Source organism: Mus musculus, chromosome 12 (assembly GCF_000001635.26).
Source record: "Mus musculus strain C57BL/6J chromosome 12, GRCm38.p6 C57BL/6J".
In the NCBI taxonomy this organism is placed as follows: Eukaryota; Metazoa; Chordata; class Mammalia; order Rodentia; family Muridae; genus Mus; species Mus musculus.
Window position 1 is genome coordinate 61,631,486 of NC_000078.6, and position 21,594 is coordinate 61,653,079.

General features: G+C 37.5%; 1 protein-coding gene across 6 annotated transcripts in view; it reads left to right on the forward strand.

Annotated features, from left to right (window-relative positions):
• The window catches only part of Lrfn5 (leucine rich repeat and fibronectin type III domain containing 5), a 335,078-nt gene that overhangs the window by 108,635 nt on the left and 204,849 nt on the right, over positions 1 to 21,594 (forward strand). The gene's annotated exons all lie outside the window — the stretch shown is intronic.

Genomic DNA, 21,594 nt, shown 5'->3' on the forward strand with positions numbered 1-21,594 from the left:
AGTCCAGCTTTGACTTGAATATTTGTTTGGAACCATATCTAGAAACTTGTATTTTTTCCAGAGTTGAAACTTGATATTACTTTCATTTTTTTAAAAATATTTTTTATCCTGGGTTGACAGGGGTATACTAAATATACTAATTTTCTTATTTATAAACTTTATCATATTTGGTTTTAAATATTTGTAAATTAAATCCATGTCTTACATGCTAGACTTTTTTTTTTTTTTTTTTTTTTTTTTTTTTTTTTTGCTTTGCTTTGCTTTGCTTTGCTAGGAGTCTGACTTGGAGATTTATACACAGTAGCAAGTAGCAAGGATTCTGCCACTGAGCTACGTGCCAACCTACCTGCCAGTCAGTTTTCTTCACTCTGAAGCATACATTAATTTTGGCGTTTATCTACTGAATTCTGGAATTGAAATTTTCTGAAACATGTATTTATATACTCCAAATAAAATGCTAGGAACTTGAAACAATAATATAAGTGGCTTGCAATTTTAGCGATATTATATTTAAAATAGATTGATCTCAGTTTTACCTAAGTAGCAAAATGTAAAAATTGTCTTCAATATAAAGATATAAAGACAATATAATAAGTCTACTTTAGTAAATAACTTTATTTCCAAAGATAAAGCTACGTACTAGAACAATTATAAACAAAGGAGTCAAAACAAATTAAAACAAAGCAAAACCAAAACCTTTCATATCTAAATCTAGGTGTCTCACTTTTTATCTGGAAAAACAGGGGTGTTACACAGCAAATGTTACTTATTACTCAGTAAGAACTCAGATATATTAATATGCATGTTTATATCATACTGTTAAGTTTAGAACTCTTAAGTAATGTAGATTCACATTCTTTTAGGCAAACTATTAACCTGGAAGAACCAATGTGTTTGTTTTGACATGAGCAGAACCTAGCCTTGAGCCTTCATTCCTAACAATCTCATGATAAGGATGTCCTCTAATATCACATTTTTGCATTATATCTAATAGTAATTTTCCATAAGACTGTTTTAGGAACCTTCCAGTATTTGTTTTGAGAATTTTGTTTAATGTAGCTAATGTATTATGTTCTGCATATGATACATTTCAGATTTTATTTAAATGCAGATGTGTTTGCAGTAACACACAGGACATTGCTTTATAAAAAGAAAACTTATGATTTGCACATTCATTATTAATTCGAATAATTAGAATGTATTTTAAAATGCTTATTGTTTCATTTTGTTTTGCTTTCATAATTTTTGTCTTATTGCTTTTTTGTGACAGCTGGATATGTTATATTTATTATATTCATTGCATTATATTATAGTGACTATATTATCCCTTGGGAGCTGTTTTGTTTTCTAATAAGAGATAAAGGAGGATGTACATCCTGATTGGAATGCAAGAGGGCAGGAACTGCAAGGAGTAGAGAGAAGCAAAACTGCAATTCCCATATATTATATGAAAAAAATCTATTTTTTAAGAGGAAAAAGATATATAAAAATCTTTACTATAAAAGGTAAGATTATGAGCACCCTGTGTGGTCCGGGACCTGCCGAACTTAGGAAATTAGTCTGAACAGGTGAGAGGGTGCGCCAGAGAACCTGACAGCTTCTGGAACAGGCGGAAGCACAGAGGCGCTGAGGCAGCACCCTTTGTGGGCCGGGGACAGCCAGCCACCGTCCGGACCGGAGGACAGGTGCCCGCCCGGCTGGGGAGGCGGCCTAAGCCACAGCAGCAGCGGTCGCCATCTTGGTCCGAGACCCGCCGAACTTAGGAAATTAGTCTGAACAGGTGAGAGGGTGCGCCAGAGAACCTGACAGCTTCTGGAACAGGCAGAAGCACAGAGGCGCTGAGGCAGCACCCTGTGTGGGCCGGGGACAGCCGGCCACCTTCCGGACCAGAGGACAGGTGCCCGCCCGGCTGGGGAGGCGGCCTAAGCCACAGCAGCAGCGGTCGCCATCTTGGTCCAGGACTCGCCGAACTTAGGAAATTAGTCTGAACAGGTGAGAGGGTGCGCCAGAGAACCTGACAGCTTCTGGAACAGGCAGAAGCACAGAGGCGCTGAGGCAGCACCCTGTGTGGGCCGGGGACAGCCGGCCACCTTCCGGACCAGAGGACAGGTGCCCGCCCGGCTGGGGAGGCGACCTAAGCCACAGCAGCAGCGGTCGCCATCTTGGTCCCGGGACTCCAAGGAACTTAGGAATTTAGTCTGCTTAGGTGAGAGTCTGTACCACCTGGGAACTGCCAAAGCAACACAGTGTCTGAGAAAGGTCCTGTTTTGGGCCTTCTTCTTCGGCCAGGAGGAGGTCCAAATACAAGATATCTGCGCACCTTCCCTGTAAGAGAGCTTGCCAGCAGAGAGTGCTCTGAGCACTGAAACTCAGAGGAGAGAATCTGTCTCCCAGGTCTGCTGATAGACGGTAACAGAATCACCAGAAGAACAATCTCTAAACAGAGTCAACTATAACTACTAACTCCAGAGATTACCAGATGGCGAAAGGTAAACGGAGGAATCTTACTAACAGGAACCAAGACCACTCACCATCACCAGAACCCAGCACACCCACTTCGCCCAGTCCAGGGAACCCCAACACACCTGAGAACCTAGACCTAGATTTAAAAGCATATCTCATGATGATGGTAGAGGACATCAAGAAGGACTTTAATAAATCACTTAAAGAAATACAGGAGAACACTGCTAAAGAGTTACAAGTCCTTAAAGAAAAACAGGAAAACACAATCAAACAGGTAGAAGTCCTTACAGAAAAAGAGGAAAAAACATACAAACAGGTGATGGAAATGAACAAAACCATACTAGACCTAAAAAGGGAAGTAGACACAATAAAGAAAACTCAAAGCGAGGCAACACTAGAGATAGAAACCCTAGGAAAGAAATCTGGAACCATAGATTTGAGCATCAGCAACAGAATACAAGAGATGGAAGAGAGAATCTCAGGTGCAGAAGATTCCATAGAGAACATCGGCACAACAATCAAAGAAAATGGAAAATGCAAAAAGATCCTAACTCAAAATATCCAGGAAATCCAGGACACAATAAGAAGACCAAACGTACGGATAATAGGAGTGGATGAGAATGAAGATTTTCAACTCAAAGGTCCAGCAAACCTCTTCAACAAAATTATTGAAGAAAACTTCCCAAATCTAAAGAATGAGATGCATATGAACATACAAGAAGCCTACAGAACTCCAAATAGACTGGACCAGAAAAGAAATTCCTCCCGACACATAATAATCAGAACATCAAATGCACTAAATAAAGATAGAATACTAAAAGCAGTAAGGGAAAAAGGTCAAGTAACATATAAAGGCAAGCCTATCAGAATTACACCAGATTTTTCACCAGAGACTATGAAAGCCAGAAGAGCCTGGACAGATGTTATACAGACACTAAGAGAACACAAACTGCAGCCCAGGCTACTATACCCAGCCAAACTCTCAATTATCATAGAGGGAGAAACCAAAGTATTCCACGACAAAACCAAATTCACGCATTATCTCTCCACGAATCCAGCCCTTCAAAGGATAATAACAGAAAAAAACCAATACAAGAACGGGAACAACGCCCTAGAAAAAACAAGAAGGTAATCCCTCAACAAACCTAAAAGAAGACAGCCACAAGAACAGAATGCCACCTTTAACAACTAAAATAACAGGAAGCAACAATTACTTTTCCTTAATATCTCTTAACATCAATGGTCTCAACTCGCCAATAAAAAGACATAGACTAACAAACTGGCTACACAAACAAGACCCAACATTTTGCTGCTTACAGGAAACTCATCTCAGAGAAAAAGATAGACACTACCTCAGAATGAAAGGCTGGAAAACAATTTTCCAAGCAAATGGTATGAAGAAACAAGCAGGAGTAGCCATCCTAATATCTGATAAGATTGACTTCCAACCCAAAGTCATCAAAAAAGACAAGGAGGGACACTTCATTCTCATCAAAGGTAAAATCCTCCAAGAGGAACTCTCAATTCTGAATATCTATGCTCCAAATACAAGAGCAGCCACATTCACTAAAGAAACTTTAGTAAAGCTCAAAGCACACATTGCGCCTCACACAATAATAGTGGGAGACTTCAACACACCACTTTCACCAATGGACAGATCATGGAAACAGAAACTAAACAGGGACACACTGAAACTAACAGAAGTGATGAAACAAATGGATCTGACAGATATCTACAGAACATTTTACCCTAAAACAAAAGGATATACCTTCTTCTCAGCACCTCATGGTACCTTCTCCAAAATTGACCACATAATAGGTCACAAATCAGGCCTCAACAGATTCAAAAATATTGAAATTGTCCCATGTATCCTATCAGATCACCATGCACTAAGGCTGATCTTCAATAACAAAATAAATAACAGAAAGCCAACATTCACATGGAAACTGAACAACACTCTTCTCAATGATACCTTGGTCAAGGAAGGAATAAAGAAAGAAATTAAAGACTTTTTAGAGTTTAATGAAAATGAAGCCACAACGTACCCAAACCTTTGGGACACAATGAAAGCATTTCTAAGAGGGAAACTCATAGCTATGAGTGCCTTCAAGAAAAAACGGGAGAGAGCACATACTAGCAGCTTGACAACACATCTAAAAGCTCTAGAAAAAAAGGAAGCAAATTCACCCAAGAGGAGTAGACGGCAGGAAATAATCAAACTCAGGGGTGAAATCAACCAAGTGGAAACAAGAAGAACTATTCAAAGAATTAACCAAACGAGGAGTTGGTTCTTGGAGAAAATCAACAAGATAGATAAACCCTTAGCTAGACTCACTAAAGGGCACAGGGACAAAATCCTAATTAACAAAATCAGAAATGAAAAGGGAGACATAACAACAGATCCTGAAGAAATCCAAAACACCATCAGATCCTTCTACAAAAGGCTATACTCAACAAAACTGGAAAACCTGGACGAAATGGACAAATTTCTGGACAGATACCAGGTACCAAAGTTGAATCAGGATCAAGTTGACCTTCTAAACAGTCCCATATCCCCTAAAGAAATAGAAGCAGTTATTAATAGTCTCCCAGCCAAAAAAAGCCCAGGACCAGACGGGTTTAGTGCAGAGTTCTATCAGACCTTCAAAGAAGATCTAACTCCAGTTCTGCACAAACTTTTTCACAAGATAGAAGTAGAAGGTATTCTACCCAACTCATTTTATGAAGCCACTATTACTCTGATACCTAAACCACAGAAAGATCCAACAAAGATAGAGAACTTCAGACCAATTTCTCTTATGAACATCGATGCAAAAATCCTTAATAAAATTCTCGCTAACCGAATCCAAGAACACATTAAAGCAATCATCCATCCTGACCAAGTAGGTTTTATTCCAGGGATGCAGGGATGGTTTAATATACGAAAATCCATCAATGTAATCCATTATATAAACAAACTCAAAGACAAAAACCACATGATCATCTCGTTAGATGCAGAAAAAGCATTTGACAAGATCCAACACCCATTCATGATAAAAGTTCTGGAAAGATCAGGAATTCAAGGCCAATACCTAAACATGATAAAAGCAATCTACAGCAAACCAGTAGCCAACATCAAAGTAAATGGAGAGAAGCTGGAAGCAATCCCACTAAAATCAGGGACTAGACAAGGCTGCCCACTTTCTCCCTACCTTTTCAACATAGTACTTGAAGTATTAGCCAGAGCAATTCGACAACAAAAGGAGATCAAGGGGATACAAATTGGAAAAGAGGAAGTCAAAATATCACTTTTTGCAGATGATATGATAGTATATATAAGTGACCCTAAAAATTCTACCAGAGAACTCCTAAACCTGATAAACAGCTTCGGTGAAGTAGCTGGATATAAAATTAACTCAAACAAGTCAATGGCCTTTCTCTACACAAAGAATAAACAGGCTGAGAAAGAAATTAGGGAAACAACACCCTTCTCAATAGCCACAAATAATATAAAATATCTCGGCGTGACTCTAACGAAGGAAGTGAAAGATCTGTATGATAAAAACTTCAAGTCCCTGAAGAAAGAAATTAAAGAAGATCTCAGAAGATGGAAAGATCTCCCATGCTCATGGATTGGCAGGACCAACATTGTAAAAATGGCTATCTTGCCAAAAGCAATCTACAGATTCAATGCAATCCCCATTAAAATTCCAACTCAATTCTTCAACGAATTAGAAGGAGCAATTTGCAAATTCATCTGGAATAACAAAAAACCGAGGATAGCAAAAACTCTTCTCAAGGATAAAAGAACCTCTGGTGGAATCACCATGCCTGACCTAAAGCTTTACTACAGAGCAATTGTGATAAAAACTGCATGGTACTGGTATAGAGACAGACAAGTGGACCAATGGAATAGAATTGAAGACCCAGAAATGAACCCACACACCTTTGGTCACTTGATCTTTGACAAGGGAGCCAAAACCATCCAGTGGAAGAAAGACAGCATTTTCAACAATTGGTGCTGGCACAACTGGTTGTTATCATGTAGAAGAATGCGAATCGATCCATACTTATCTCCTTGTACTAAGGTCAAATCTAAGTGGATCAAGGAACTTCACATAAAACCAGAGACACTGAAACTTATAGAGGAGAAAGTGGGGAAAAGCCTTGAAGATATGGGCACAGGAGAAAAATTCCTGAACAGAACAGCAATGGCTTGTGCTGTAAGATCGAGAATTGACAAATGGGACCTAATGAAACTCCAAAGTTTCTGCAAGGCAAAAGACACTGTCTATAAGACAAAAAGACCACCAACAGACTGGGAAAGGATCTTTACCTATCCTAAATCAGATAGGGGACTAATATCCAACATATATAAAGAACTCAAGAAGGTGGACCTCAGAAAATCAAATAACCCCCTTAAAAAATGGGGCTCAGAACTGAACAAAGAATTCTCACCTGAGGAATACCGAATGGCAGAGAAGCACCTGAAAAAATGTTCAACATCCTTAATCATCAGGGAAATGCAAATCAAAACAACCCTGAGATTCCACCTCACACCAGTGAGAATGGCTAAGATCAAAAATTCAGGTGACAGCAGATGCTGGCGAGGATGTGGAGAAAGAGGAACACTCCTCCATTGTTGGTGGGATTGCAGGCTTGTACAACCACTCTGGAAATCAGTCTGGCGGTTCCTCAGAAAATTGGACATAGTACTACCGGAGGATCCAGCAATACCTCTCCTGGGCATATATCCAGAAGAAGCCCCAACTGGTAAGAAGGACACATGCTCCACTATGTTCATAGCAGCCTTATTTATAATAGCCAGAAACTGGAAAGAACCCAGATGCCCCTCAACAGAGGAATGGATACAGAAAATGTGGTACATCTACACAATGGAGTACTACTCAGCTATTAAAAAGAATGAATTTATGAAATTCCTAGCCAAATGGATGGACCTGGAGAGCATCATCCTGAGTGAGGTAACACAATCACAAAGGAACTCACACAATATGTACTCACTGATAAGTGGATACTAGCCCAAAACCTAGGATACCCACGATATAAGATACAATTTCCTAAACACATGAAACTCAAGAAAAATGAAGACTGAAGTGTGGACACTATGCCCCTCCTTAGAAGTGGGAACAAAACACCCATGGAAGGAGTTACAGAAACAAAGTTTGGAGCTGAGATGAAAGGATGGACCATGTAGAGACTGCCATATCCAGGGATCCACCCCATAATCAGCATCCAAACGCTGACACCATTGCATATACTAGCAAGATTTTATCGAAAGGACCCAGATGTAGCTGTCTCTTGTGAGACTATGCCGGGGCCTAGCAAACACAGAAGTGGATGCTCACAGTCAGCTAATGGATGGATCACAGGGCTCCCAATGGAGGAGCTAGAGAAAGTACCCAAGGAGCTAAAGGGATCTTCAACCCTATAGGTGGAACAACATTATGAACTAACCAGTACCCCTGAGCTCTTGACTCTAGCTGCATATGTATCAAAAGATGGCCTAGTCGGCCATCACTGGAAAGAGAGGCCCATTGGACACGCAGACTTTGTGTGCCCCGGTACAGGGGAACGCCAGGGCCAAAGGGGGGGAGTGGGTGGGTAGGGGAGTGGGGGTGGGTGGGTAAGGGGGACTTTTGGTATAGCATTGGAAATGTAAATGAGCTAAATACCTAATAAAAAATGGAAAAAAAAAAAAAAAAAAAAGGTAAGATTATGGTGGGATGTGGTGGTTCATGTCTTTAATTACAGCACTTGTGAGTCAGAGGCATGCTGGTCACTGAGTTCAATGCACCCTGGTCCATAAAACAAGTTCCAGGATAGTCAGGGCTACAGGGAGAAACCTTGTATAAAACACAAAAACAAAAACAAACAAACAAACAGACAAACAAAGAACACCACCAACAAAAGAAAACGAAAGAACTGCAGAGACTGAAGGAAAGGCATTCGGATGACTGGCACAATTTGGATCCATCTCATGGACCTGGGTCACCAAGGCCTGATACTATCACTGAACACTATCATGTGCTTTCAGACAGGAGCCTGGCATGGCTGTCCTCTAGGAGTTCCTGCCAGCAGCTGACTGAGACAGATGCAGTTAATTATACCCAACCATTGGACTGAAGTCATGACCCCTATGGTTCAATTAGGGAAGTGTTGAAGAAACTAAAGGGGAGGGCAAAACTATAGGAAGATAACAGTCCCTTCTAACTCATATCCCAGGGAGCTCCCAGAGACTGAACCACCAACCAGGCAGCATGCATGGGCTGGCCAGAGACCCCTGGCACATAGATAGCAGAGGACTGCTTGGTCTAGCCTCCGTGGGAGTTGAGACTTCACAGAGGCTTCAGGACTCAGGAAACGGGGAAGGCTAATGAGAGGGAAAGAAGGAATGGGATGAGGAACTGTAGGGGACCGGAAAAGGGACAACAAGGCCTGGAAGGTAAATAAATAAAATATTTTTTTAAAAATGTGGGGAAGATAAAAATTATAAATGATACTTTAATAACAAATGAAATAAATATGAGAAATAGTGACACTGTATTTGTACATTTTAACCTTCAAAAAACGCAAATATTTTAATAAATGAGAATATTGACCATTCATTGATTTTTATTCATATAAACTTGAATATCAATATATATCATGTATAGCTGGAAATTAGCTAATGGATTTGTAATGTAGTAATCATTCACAAAACATCACATAAGAGATATGAGCTCTTTATTACTTCTAAACTTTCCATGGCTAATCTCTTCAGATTAGACTCACTAGTTTGCCTTATTGAAGTATTGGTATGTTACCAAACTATAATTTAATTTGAGCTAGGCAGGTGTGTTAATTTTTAGTTTATAGACTACTGTTATTTTTATGTGTTTTTGTTTTTTTCTTATCAAAATGATAAGAAGTGTGAGACTCCAGTACATTTTATTCTTGCACCATACTTCTGAATTTATGGATTGTTTATGTGTGTGTTATGTGAACTACAAGCAGAGAAAGATATGCAGAAACTGTTATTTCCAGAATTTTTCCCCCAAAGGATGACCAGTTTATTAAAAGGAAGATATCCCACTTGAAACAAAATAATAATAATAATAATAATAATAATAATAATAATAATAATAATAAAGATATCCTCCAAGTTTAGTGCTTCCTAAAATAACTAAGAGATTTCCTACACTAATATGTATCAGTACTATTTAATATTACTTTCATTTTACTCTTTTACTCTTCTCAGTATTGAGTCATCAATATTTTTTATCAATACAATTACCAGTGAGAAGAAGGATAACAAGGGAGGGGCAATAATTAATATATATATTATATATATACAACAGATTCTAGAAACCCCTTTAGTTCTAAAAGTTGCTTCAAAGAGAAAACCCTCTCTTGGTTATTTCAGGAACAACCTTATTCATCCATGAAGAGAGTGATAGGCTAAATTTAATTACATACATGTCAAACACTCCCATCTAAATATAATGAATAAATGAACTAGACTTTTTGTTTCAGTATACATAAGCATTGTTGCTTATTTTTTCGGCTACTGGTATGTCCTCTAAACTAAAAGAAGAAAATGTTACATTTAGCACATTGTAATGCTAAATAAAAGAGGAAATTTTAGAATGCATGTATGAGAAAGAAAACTGAATTAATGTTCAGCATGCTGTGGATCATTTAGATACAGCCAATTAAGAGAGTCACTGTGAAGAAGTTACTTGTCATTTAAACTATATTATTACTATTCTATGCCTCAGGATACTTTCTCTGGCAGAGTCATGTGCATCATGTATCTTCCTGGTACCTGTTGAGGCCATAAGGGTATATTTGATGTCCTTGATTTAGAATTTCACAAGGCTTTAAAGTGCTACGTGGGTTCTGGAATTTAAGTTAGGTTCCCTAGAAAACCAGGCAATGTCTTATTAACCACTGAGCAATGTCTTCAGCCCTATGTAAGCATTTGTGTTTCCAGTTGAAAAGGAATACTGTACCTTTTTTTATTAAACTGGAATGAATGAAAAATAGATTAACTATGAGATGTTGGTAGAGTATAATTCTGAAGTATGAAGTTCACTGTCTTGCAATTCAAAATATCTCTAAGTATCCACTGAACTTACTGAATTTCGCCAACCATATCATTAAATGCCAAGTTAAATGCCCATCATTTGATTTGTTTGACACAGATTAGTAGGAACAGAGACTTTTCCTTTATCTGGTAATGAACAAAATTGTTCATTACTGTAACCATTTAGTTTATATTTTACCTGTGCTCATATTATACATGTTTCATAAAATTATTTACAAGATATTTAATTTGTATAATTTTCACAGTCATTCACTGATTGTCTATTTATCTTAATGCAATATAGTCTTAGAAAGTATTACATGCATAAATCAATTGGGTGATTTCATCAGTTCAGGGAGCAGGAAAAAATATACAGACTATATCAATACAATGTTTGCTCCATGTTTTACCAAGAACTCAAGAAGTTAGACTCCAGAGAATCAAATAACCCTGTTAAAAATGGGGTAGAGTGCTAAACAAAGAATTCTCAACTGAGGAATACCGAATGGCTGAGAAGCAACTAAAGAAATGTTCAACATCCTTAGTTATCAGGGAACTGCAAATCAAAACAACCCTGGGATTCCACATCACACCAGTCAGAATGGCTAAGATCAAAAGCTCAGGTGATAGCAGATGCTGGTGTGGATGTGGAGAAAGAGGAACACCCCTTCACTTCTGGGCATGCTGGTACAACCACTTTGGAAATCAGTCTAGCAGTTTCTCAGAAAATTGGGCATAGTATTAACTGAGGACCCAGCTATAATACTACTACTGGGCATATACCCAAAACATCTTCCAACATATAACAAGGATACATGCTCCATTATGTTCATAGAAGCCTTATTTATAATAGCCAGAAGCTGGAAAGAACCCACATATCCTTCAACAGAGGAATGGATACAGAAAATGTGGTACATTTACACAATGGAGTACTACTACACTACTAAAAACAATGACTATATGAAATTCTTAGGCAAATGGATGAAAATAGAAAATATCATACTGAGTGAGGTAACCCAACCACAAAAGAACACACATAGTATGTACTCACTGATAAGTGGATATTAGCCCAAAAGCTCAGAACACCCAAGATACAATTCACAGACCACCTGAAGCTCAAGAAGGAAGAGCAAAGTGTGGGTGCTTTGGTCCTCCTTAGAAAGGGTAACAAAATACTCACAGGAACAAATACAGAGACAAAGTTTGGAGCAAAGTCTGAAGGAAAGACCATCCAAAGACTGCCCCACCTGGGGATTCATCCTATATACAGTCTCCAAACCCAGACACTATTTTGGATGCCAAGAAGTGCATACTGACAGGAGTATGATATAGCTGTCTCCTGAGAGGCTCTGCCAGAGCCTGTCAAATACAGAAGTGGATGCTCACAGCCAACCATTGAACTGAACGTGGAGTCCCAAGTAGGGTCTCCATGGGAGGAATTAGAGAAAGGACTAAAGGGGCTGAAGGGGTTTGCAACCCCATAGGAAGAACAATAATATCAACCAACCAGACTCCCCCCACCCCCAGAGCTACCAGGTTCTAAATCACCAATCAAGTAATACCCATAGCTCTAGCTGTAGATGTAACAGAGGGTGAACTTGTCAGTCATTAATGGGAGGAGAGATCCTTGGTCCTGTGAAGGCTTGATGACCCAGTGTAGGGGAATTTGAGGGCATGGAGGTAGGAGTGGATGGATGGGTGGGGGAAACACCCTCATAGAAGGAGGGGAAAGGAAAGGATTAGGGGGCTGGGGGGAGGGAAAGGGGTCAACAGTTGAAATGTAAATTAAGAAAATATGAAAGCTTGCTATATTCCCCTGCTTGTACACATTCTTCTTTGTTCAGTTTGTGTGTTGGCATGAAACATTTATTTCAATGGATAAATCAAGAAAGATATGTTTATTAATTAGAATCCATTGAGGCTGCTCTCTGTTTTGTCCAAATCTGTATATGTTGGCATGTGATAATACCGTTTGTCCAACATTGCGGTGCTAAATGAGCTTCACCCACCTATGTATTTTCTGCACTCTGTCTTACATTTCCTCCCTCGTTAACCTTGAAACCACTGATCCTGTTACTGTCTTTATAGTTTTAACTTATCATGTATAAAATAGAAGCTGAATGAAAACACATATTTATGTGTATAATAGGTATCATCTTGATCTCTTATAACTAGATTACAAACATGCTTCTAAAAATATTGTGGTTCAAGGTTTGGTAAGGATGTGAATGTTAAACTTGTTTTGTAAATGCTTAAGCTTGAGGGTGTTCAGTTTTACCTTAAATCTTAAGTTAGCTGATTAAAACATGGGCAGTCTGTTTTCCAAAGGGCTGAACTGTTTTGCCTACCTCACAGTTTTGAATGAGAATTCTGTTTCTTCAGTAATACATATTTTAGCCACCCTAAAAATGTAGGATCCCTCCACTTTGTTGTGTTTTGATATTTCTGTTATATAGTACTATATTTAACTATAAATGCATATAGTATGGTATGTTTTTATGTTTATTTCTACCATATACATTTTATTATGGTGTCCATCCATATCTTTTCTCTATTTAAAGATATTATTCTTATACAATTACATGTTTGATCAAGTCCACTTCATTCCTTTCCCTCCAATTCCTATCTACACACCATTTTTCCTTAATAATTTCATGTACTTTTAATCTTATTTTTTAAATAGTCATGAGTCTTTTCTTTCTTTTCATGCTGTAATACTATTTACTGGAACACAGCAGTCTCTTAGACTCATTGGTGGAGAGAAAAATTCCTTCTCTTTATACACTAGCAATAAATTGCCCATAGTTCCTCAGAAACCAGTCAGATTTCAAGAGTTTCTTCTCTATCCATGGATTTTGTCCTTTATTAGATTCCTAAATTTATTGGGTACTCCAATTTAAACAGATACACATCGAAAAACTCTAAGGTAGTATCCACATATGAGAGAGAAAATGCAGTATTTGTCTTCCTGTGTCTGTGTTATCTCCAGAATAATTTCTATAATCATTTACATGTAAATTTCACAAATTCATAGCCCCTTTTTTGCATTGTATGTACCTTTTTTCCATCATCCATTCATCAATAAATGGGCATGAAGTCTGTCTTATCTCACCTGCAAGGATGCATTTTTTTATTTAGGTATTTTCTTCATTTGCATTTCAAATGCTATCCCAAAAGTCCCCCATACCCTTCCCCCCCACTCCCCTACCCCCCCACTCCCACTTCTTGGCCCTGTCGTTCCCCTGTACTGAGGCATATAAAGTTTGAAAGACCAAGGGGCCTCTCTTCCCAATGATGGCTGACTAAGCCATCTTCTGCTACATATGCAGCTAGAGACACAAGCTCTGGGGGTACTGGTTAGTTCATATTGTTGTTCCACCTATAGGGTTGCAGACCCCTTTAGCTCCTTGGGTACTTTCTCTAGCTCCTCCATTGGAGGCCCTGTGTTCCATCTAATAGCTGACTGTGAGCATCCACTTCTGTGTTTGCCAGGCGCTGGCATAGCCTCACAAGAGACAGCTATATCAGGGTCCTTGTATGGATTTTATCTACTAAACTATTATTCTAAATAATCGCTTCTTACCTTTAATTGCCTCTTGTCATCTCTTAGGTCACAGCAACAAATATAGTAACTGCAATAACTTTTTATTTTGATTTGAATCTTGAAATCATATGAAATTGAAGAATGAATTTATGGAACTATTTGATGTTTTCCTTCTATTTAGACCTTTCTATTTCAGTAAAAGTATATTTTTAGTGAGGCTTTATTAATTTTAAGAACCCAGTCTTTAAAAAAACATTATTAATACAACCCTCTAAGTGCACAGTATCTTATTATAGCTGTATTATATGGTAATTTTATATCTGACATTCATATGCATAGTATTAAGATTGCTGTAGAAATTATCCTATTATAGTAAGACCTATTATTCCATGCCGCCCACACATAACCTTTATTTCTTACTACTGTTTTTCACCATGCTGCCCCCAATCTATTAGTAATCTTACAACCTTCAGTTAACCTCCAGTACAACTTTATTCTCTTTTATTCTTAACTCATCTATTTCAGATTTCACTATATTTATCAAATAATTTGCTATTTATATTCTTTGAGGAAGAAAATAAAATGGAGGTAGAGTGAAAGAGGAAAGAAAGAAGAGAAAATATACAAAATAAAATGAAACAAAAATACTCTACAATAAAATAGAAACATTTTTCTAAGTGTTTTTAGTAGTAATCAAAATAGAAATGCTAGCTTTTGTCTCTTAAAAAACTGTAATGACCATTACTTTGAAAAAAATGATTTTTATTTTAAAAATCATATTCACATGAGTGCTAAAGATTTAAAGATGTATTTAACTTATCAAACTCAGCAAGCTTTAAGGACTCTTTTTTTTTAAATTAGCTAACACAGTTTCAAATAAAAATCTTTTGAAACACGTTAAGAAATTCACAGGTTTAACGTTTATCTCATATTCTTAGCCTAGTTATATTAATGTGTTACAACAAAGCCTGAAATAATTTTCATTGGGTTAGAAAAATAAAATAATGCTAATTGACTTACATCAATGAGTTAATATTAATTAAATGTATTGGGGCACATGGTTAGAAAATGGCCAGTATAATTTTTAAAATTAATATTTTAGTGAATGTAAGTACCCAATTCTTATGGAATAGGAAGAAGTGGTTTTTTTGTTTCTGAAAATATGTAGAATTCATGTAAATATTATGAATAAATTGCAATCATTATATTTTAGGACATATAATCAAATTATGTACAATACTAAACAAAAATTTGTATGCTTTGATTATTAATTTATCTACATATCAATCTTAATTACATATTATAATCATGTAAATTCTCATTTTTTAATTCTTTAAAAAACAACTACTGTTTCGCTCAGTGTTTTTAATATTTGAAATTTCCACTTCACCTCTCAATCCTTGGTAGAGCCTTTAGGAGTCTTATTCGTTAAGGTTTCTTTTGCTCTGATAAAAAATCATGGCCAATAGTATTTTGGGAAGGAAACTGTTTATTTCATCTTATATATCCACACCACTGTCCATCCCTGAGGGAAAACCTGGGAAGGAACTTAAGCAGGATAAATACCTGGAGAGCTAATCAAGAATCCATGGAGGAGTGCTGCTTACTGGCTTGTTCCTAGTAGCCTCCTTAGCCTGCCTGCAGTAAGTTGGCCCCTCCCACACCACTCATCAATTAAGAAAATGCACCAAACCCAGGTTCACAGACCAATCCTGCAGGCAAACATTCCAAATTTAAGTTCTCTCTTTTGAAATGACTCTACCATGTGTCAAGTTGACATAAAATTAACCAGGAAAGAAAACCTAGAAGCCTTTGAATCTCATCCAGTTTTTTTTCATGTCTTTTTTAGTAGCTCTAAATTCTTTCTGTCAATAACTGAAGTGGACACTGTTGGTTTAATTTGCCTTGTGGCTCTGTCTTTTCCTTATTTCATAGCAAGAATGAGCATAACAGTAGTAATGGATGTATTGATCCAATCTCTTACATCTTTTCAGGATTCAAATTTTATGACCAATTTAACACAGGGTCCAGAGTTAGCATTTGTAGATTAGCTATTTAAAAGAGGGAGATTAAAAGCATTAATCTCTCCAGGTGAAATCATAATTAAGAGTTGGAATCAGGTCAGGAAGCTGGCTCTTTGTAAGTCACACCTTAACTATCATGCTTTCTCCTCATTAGCTTGCATGGCTTCATCTGCTGTTTGCAGACAGTTGACATTTTACTTCATTGTGATTCATAAGTCTCATTCTATCATGTCATATGGCAGCTATGCCAGGCCCATAGAGATAGAATTCTGTGTTTTGTACTCCTCATGAGGGGACATTTTCACTGATTGACAGGTGGGAACTAGTCCACTGTCTCCAAACTGAAATGTAAGAGCTCTCCTTAATTGCAAGGTTCCTCTGCCATATTTCTGGAAATAAACTAAATTTTACCTCTCTTTGTTTTTGTTGTTAAATCTTTGTATTTTACTTTTATTAATACATTTAATAATTAATGCATATTAATAATTAATACACATTAATAATTTTTTACACTCCATATTTTATTCCCCTTCCCCCTGTTCCACCATTCAACTGTTCCACATCCCATACCTTCTCCCCACCCACCTGTCTCCATGTGGATGTCCCCACCTCCCACCCCACCTGACCTCTACTCCCCCCCGGGGGGCCTCCACAGTCTCTTGAGGGTTAGGTGCAACCTGACAGTAGGGAGAGGGAACTTATATAGCCCTACTCTAGCAAGAAGACAGGACATCAAGTGAGGGATGGGGTTTCCTTCCTACAGTCACAACTCTGACCCATAATTGTTTCTGTCTGAAAGAATTAGTGGGATGGAAGTGGAGAGGATCTCGAGGTAAAGAAGGTCCAGCGACAGGCCCAAAGAGGGAATCCAGCTCAACGGGAGGTCCCAAGGTCTGACACTATTACTCAGGCTATGAAGCGCCCACAAAAAGGGACCTATCATGACTGCCCTCCAAAGGACCTAACAAGCAGCTGAAAGAATCAGATCCATATATTTCCACCCAATAAATGGACAGAAGCAGCAGATCCCTGTTGTTGAATTAGGGAAGGCTGAAAGAAGCTGAAGAGAAGGACTATCATGTAGGAGGAATAGCAGTCTCAATTAACATGGATCCCTGAGATCTCTCAGATACTGGACCACCAACCAGGTAGCATATACCAGCTGATATGAGGCCCCCAACACAAATACAGTAAAGGACTGCCAGGTCTGTGTTCATTCAGAGATGTCGCACCTAACCCTCAAGTTCTACCTCTCTTAATATCACTCAAATATACAAGGTTGGTAAGCATTTTCCAGGATTAATATAAACAGGAACTTTTGAGTGAGCCGTTCAAATATCATTTCTTGGTATTCACTGTACCACAGTACCTTTGTGGAACCATTAGCGTATTCCAGGGAATGCATGTACTCTATAATTCCTATGACAGACTAGAAACAGGCATTAAGAGCTGGCACTAAAAGCTGGGTATAACATTAAAAAAAAAATCTACGTTTGGGAATCTACTAAAAAGAGTCTAATTTCCATTGTTATAACAGGAGCTATTGGAGAGCATGCTAGATTCAAATCATAGTAGCAACTAAACTTTTTACCGTAAATTCAATTATTTTGGCATAGGGATATTTCATCTTGGTTTTTTAAAAACATGTATACTAGTTAGTCTTTAGTGAAACACAAGTAAGCTCCCTCTGATTGAATGTAGACTATTTAGTGGTTCTTGCAGCAACAAAATGTATTGTATTTCTTTTCTTTAAGTTTCATATTTTACAGAGCATGGGTTGCAATATTATCCATATTTGAAGTTGAAAACATCTGTAAGACAAAATTTTAAACTATCATTAACCTATATTTTCCTAAGTAACCTTTGAAATAAGAACAAAACAATAGCTTTTAGTTATTTATTTTAGTATTCTATTTTGAACTCAGAAAAGGGTAGTAGGTCTCAAGTGCTTCTATGTATAGGTTTGATTTTGGGACAAAGCACTTTCATTCACTCAGACATTAGACTAGAGATTCTTCACACAGAGCACGTAGAGTGAATATGAACCATCATTAAGCATGTAAATATCTGTTGCCCAGGAATACAAGGAAGGAACACCCAAAAGGCAGATATAGCCAAAGAAAGATACCAGAGCAAAGTAGTTAGCTTGGCTGTGCTTCTAGATGACTGGCTGTTAAGGACTGGTTTGCACCCAAGCATCATCTTCTCAGATCTCCGTAATGAGAAAGATCTTCCCTTTGGGGCCTCTTCTTTGCTTATTACTTACAGTGTTTGTGATTTATTGTGAAATTGGAAAGTGTATTTGAAAATAACTTCTTGAATTCAATTTGGAGTTTTCTGCAAGTTGACATGTGACCTTTTCCTTGGAGAACCATTGCTATTCCTCATTAGTTTTTTTCATTAAAAATACCCCACAAATTTAAGAATAAAAATAAAATAAATACCTAAATAACAAATATCACCAAGTACAAAAATGTCACTTAAAAAATCCTTAGGGTTACTTTAGTTGTACTCACCTTTTCCTTTACACTATTTCTGGTACACTATGTACTCTGTTTTTATTGTCTGACAGTAAAAGACCTGTAGGTGCAGGCTTTCTTTCAGGATGCAACTTAGTCAATGGGAAGATTCTGGTAGTGATGCTGGCAGCATTTCTTCTGTGTGTGACTATTAAACATCTAGAGGGCTGTACTTCACTGGGCAATGTTCCATTAGTCAAATTTATTGAATAAATTTGCAGGATCAGCAATCACTATATGAACACACAAACAAAATTAGTTGATGCTGCTGTTTTTAAAAAAGAACCACAGATACAATTGTCTGTAACTACCTCTCTGAGAGTTGCCATGAACAGCTCAAGCAAAACTGTAATGCAAACAAAAAGATGGGATGACATATAGTCAGTCAGCAAAACTCTGTGACTCTAGTAGATAGATCATTTTAATGAATCCAAGATTCTGAAAGAAAAACATATGCATTTCTCCACTTCAAATAATGACAAATTTCATTATCAACTGAAATAAAATGAACTTTAATAAAGAAAAATTAAAGACATTTCATGATCTTTATAAATTAAGAATGACATGTTTGGTCATTCTTAACTGTTACTTATCAAATACCATCTTTTATTATATATTTATAAATGGTATATCTTCATTCCCAATCACTAGAAGAATCCATCTATCATGCCAAGTGTATAAGTTTAGGGGAGCGTGCACATTTTATAGCTGCCTTCTATAACAATTTTATGAGTCTCTTGACTTTAATGTTCTTAACTCATTTGAGTGTCTGAGCATTTTAGATGAGAAATATTCTTATCACTTTGAAAAAAGGCTCTTTAATTTTAATGGGTCCATGAAAAATTGATCAACTATGTTGTTTTTGTGAAGCCCTTTAAAAATTAATCTACTTACCAATGACGTTAAAATCCACACATTTGTGTTAAAAAATTAGTTGAATTGATGTGATAAGACCCATCATGCTTTCTGGATTCTTATCCGCTTGTTCTCAGTTTAGAGCCATTGATTTATATCTCAGCCTTATAGTACTTTGAAAATGCAAACTTCTCAAAAGGGAATTGTGGTATGCTCATGCCTTTGGATTCTGCTCCCACTAGACGAGATGTGTAAATATATAATTCAGTGTGTCCTCATAATATCAATATCAGGTTCAAAGCTCAACACTTTGGCAGCTATGATGGACAGGTTATGAGGTGACTTTCCAGACCTTTGCCTCCTGGTATTCATACGTTGTGCATATATCTTTCTTTGAGTGAAGCCATAATATGTTAACATGTTTCTACTCATTTCTACCTATGGCAGGGATTGCAGGAAGTACATAGTTATGTATATATTAATATGTTACAAAATCTTTTCATCATAAAAACAGACCATCTCCTTCAGTAGTTTTGAGAAAACACACATTCATGTATTCTATCTCTATTTCCTTCAAATTGAAACATTTCCACCTGGAGGAGGAGCCAATAAGACTAGAGAAACAGATGAAACTTAGAGGTCCAGAAAGTTCAAAACAACCTTTGCCAAGGCTATATAGCTGAAAATCAATTGCTGTAGAGATTACATACTTTGTTTGACTATTCACTAGAGAATTCCAATGATACAGCTTCTATTACTCTTCACTCATTTTGTGATGTGGCTTTGAATGATGCAACTCCCCTCAAGCCACCCAGATCCTTGTAAATTACTTCACTAAACTCATATGGTATCAGCTAAAAACAAATATTAATTGCATTTTCAAATCCAAATCTGACTTCTGATATTAACATTACTTTCATCCTTTAGTCAAAAAATTCAGTCAAACCATAATATGATATATTACCTGTCATCAGTTTATACAATATTGTTCTATGAAATACAGAGAATATCTTAGTGAGACCTTTTTTCAATTTCAGCATTTCTTATCTTTGTTAAATAGTGCTTAAGCATACTTTGATTCTGAAATTAATACACAGGATATGGGATTTATTAAGTTGAAGGTAGTCTTTGTAATTTATGCACTACAGTTTTAGTTCTAGAGAATAGACCAAAATTACAACTCCCCTAGCTGGGCATGGTGGCACACTTCTTTAATCCCAGCACTCAGGAGGCAGAGGCAGGTGGATTTCCCAAGTTCGAGGCCAGCCTGTTCTACAAAGTTAGTTCCAGGACAGCCAGGGCTATAAAGAGAAGCCCTGTCTCCAGAAACAAAAACAAAAACAACAAAAACAAAAACAACCCTCCTTAAGTGTAAAGGTCATTAAAAAACTTTCATCTAAGTACAGAGGCAAATGCTTGCAGCCAACCATTGGACTGAGCACTGTGGTCCCCAATGGAGGAGTTAGAGAGAGGACTGAAGGAGCTGAAGGGGTTTGCAACCCATAAGAAAAACACCAATATCAACCAATAAGATTGCCCAGATCTTCCAAGGACTAAACCACCAACCAAAGAGTACACATGGAGGGACCCATGGATCCAGCTGCCTATGTAGCAGAGAATGGCTTTATCTGGAATCAATGTGACGAGAATTCCTTGGTCATATGAAGGCTTGATGCCCAAGTGTAGGGGAATGCCAGGACAGGGAGGTGGGAGTGTGTTGGTGGGTGGAGAAACTCCCTCATAGAAGCAGGGAGAGGGGGGATGGTATAGTGGGTTACTGGCAGGGGGAGGACCAGGAATGTGGATAACATTTGAAATGTAAATAAGGAAAACATTCAATAAAAGTTAAATAAAAACTTTGATCTAAATATAGAGATTATTTAGTTTTCAGTACTGTAAACATCTCTAATTATTGTTGGATAGTTTAAGAAAAATACTATCAATTATGTGAGTAACAATTCACTAACGATATGGGGTTTTGGGTCAGGAGAGATGTTTCAGTAGATGGTCTTCCAGGGCCCTTTTTTCTTCCTTCCTTCCTTCCTTCCTTCCTTCCTTCCTTCCTTCCTTCCTTCCTTCCTTCCTTCCTTCCTCCCTCCCTCCCTCCCTCCCTCCCTCCCTCCC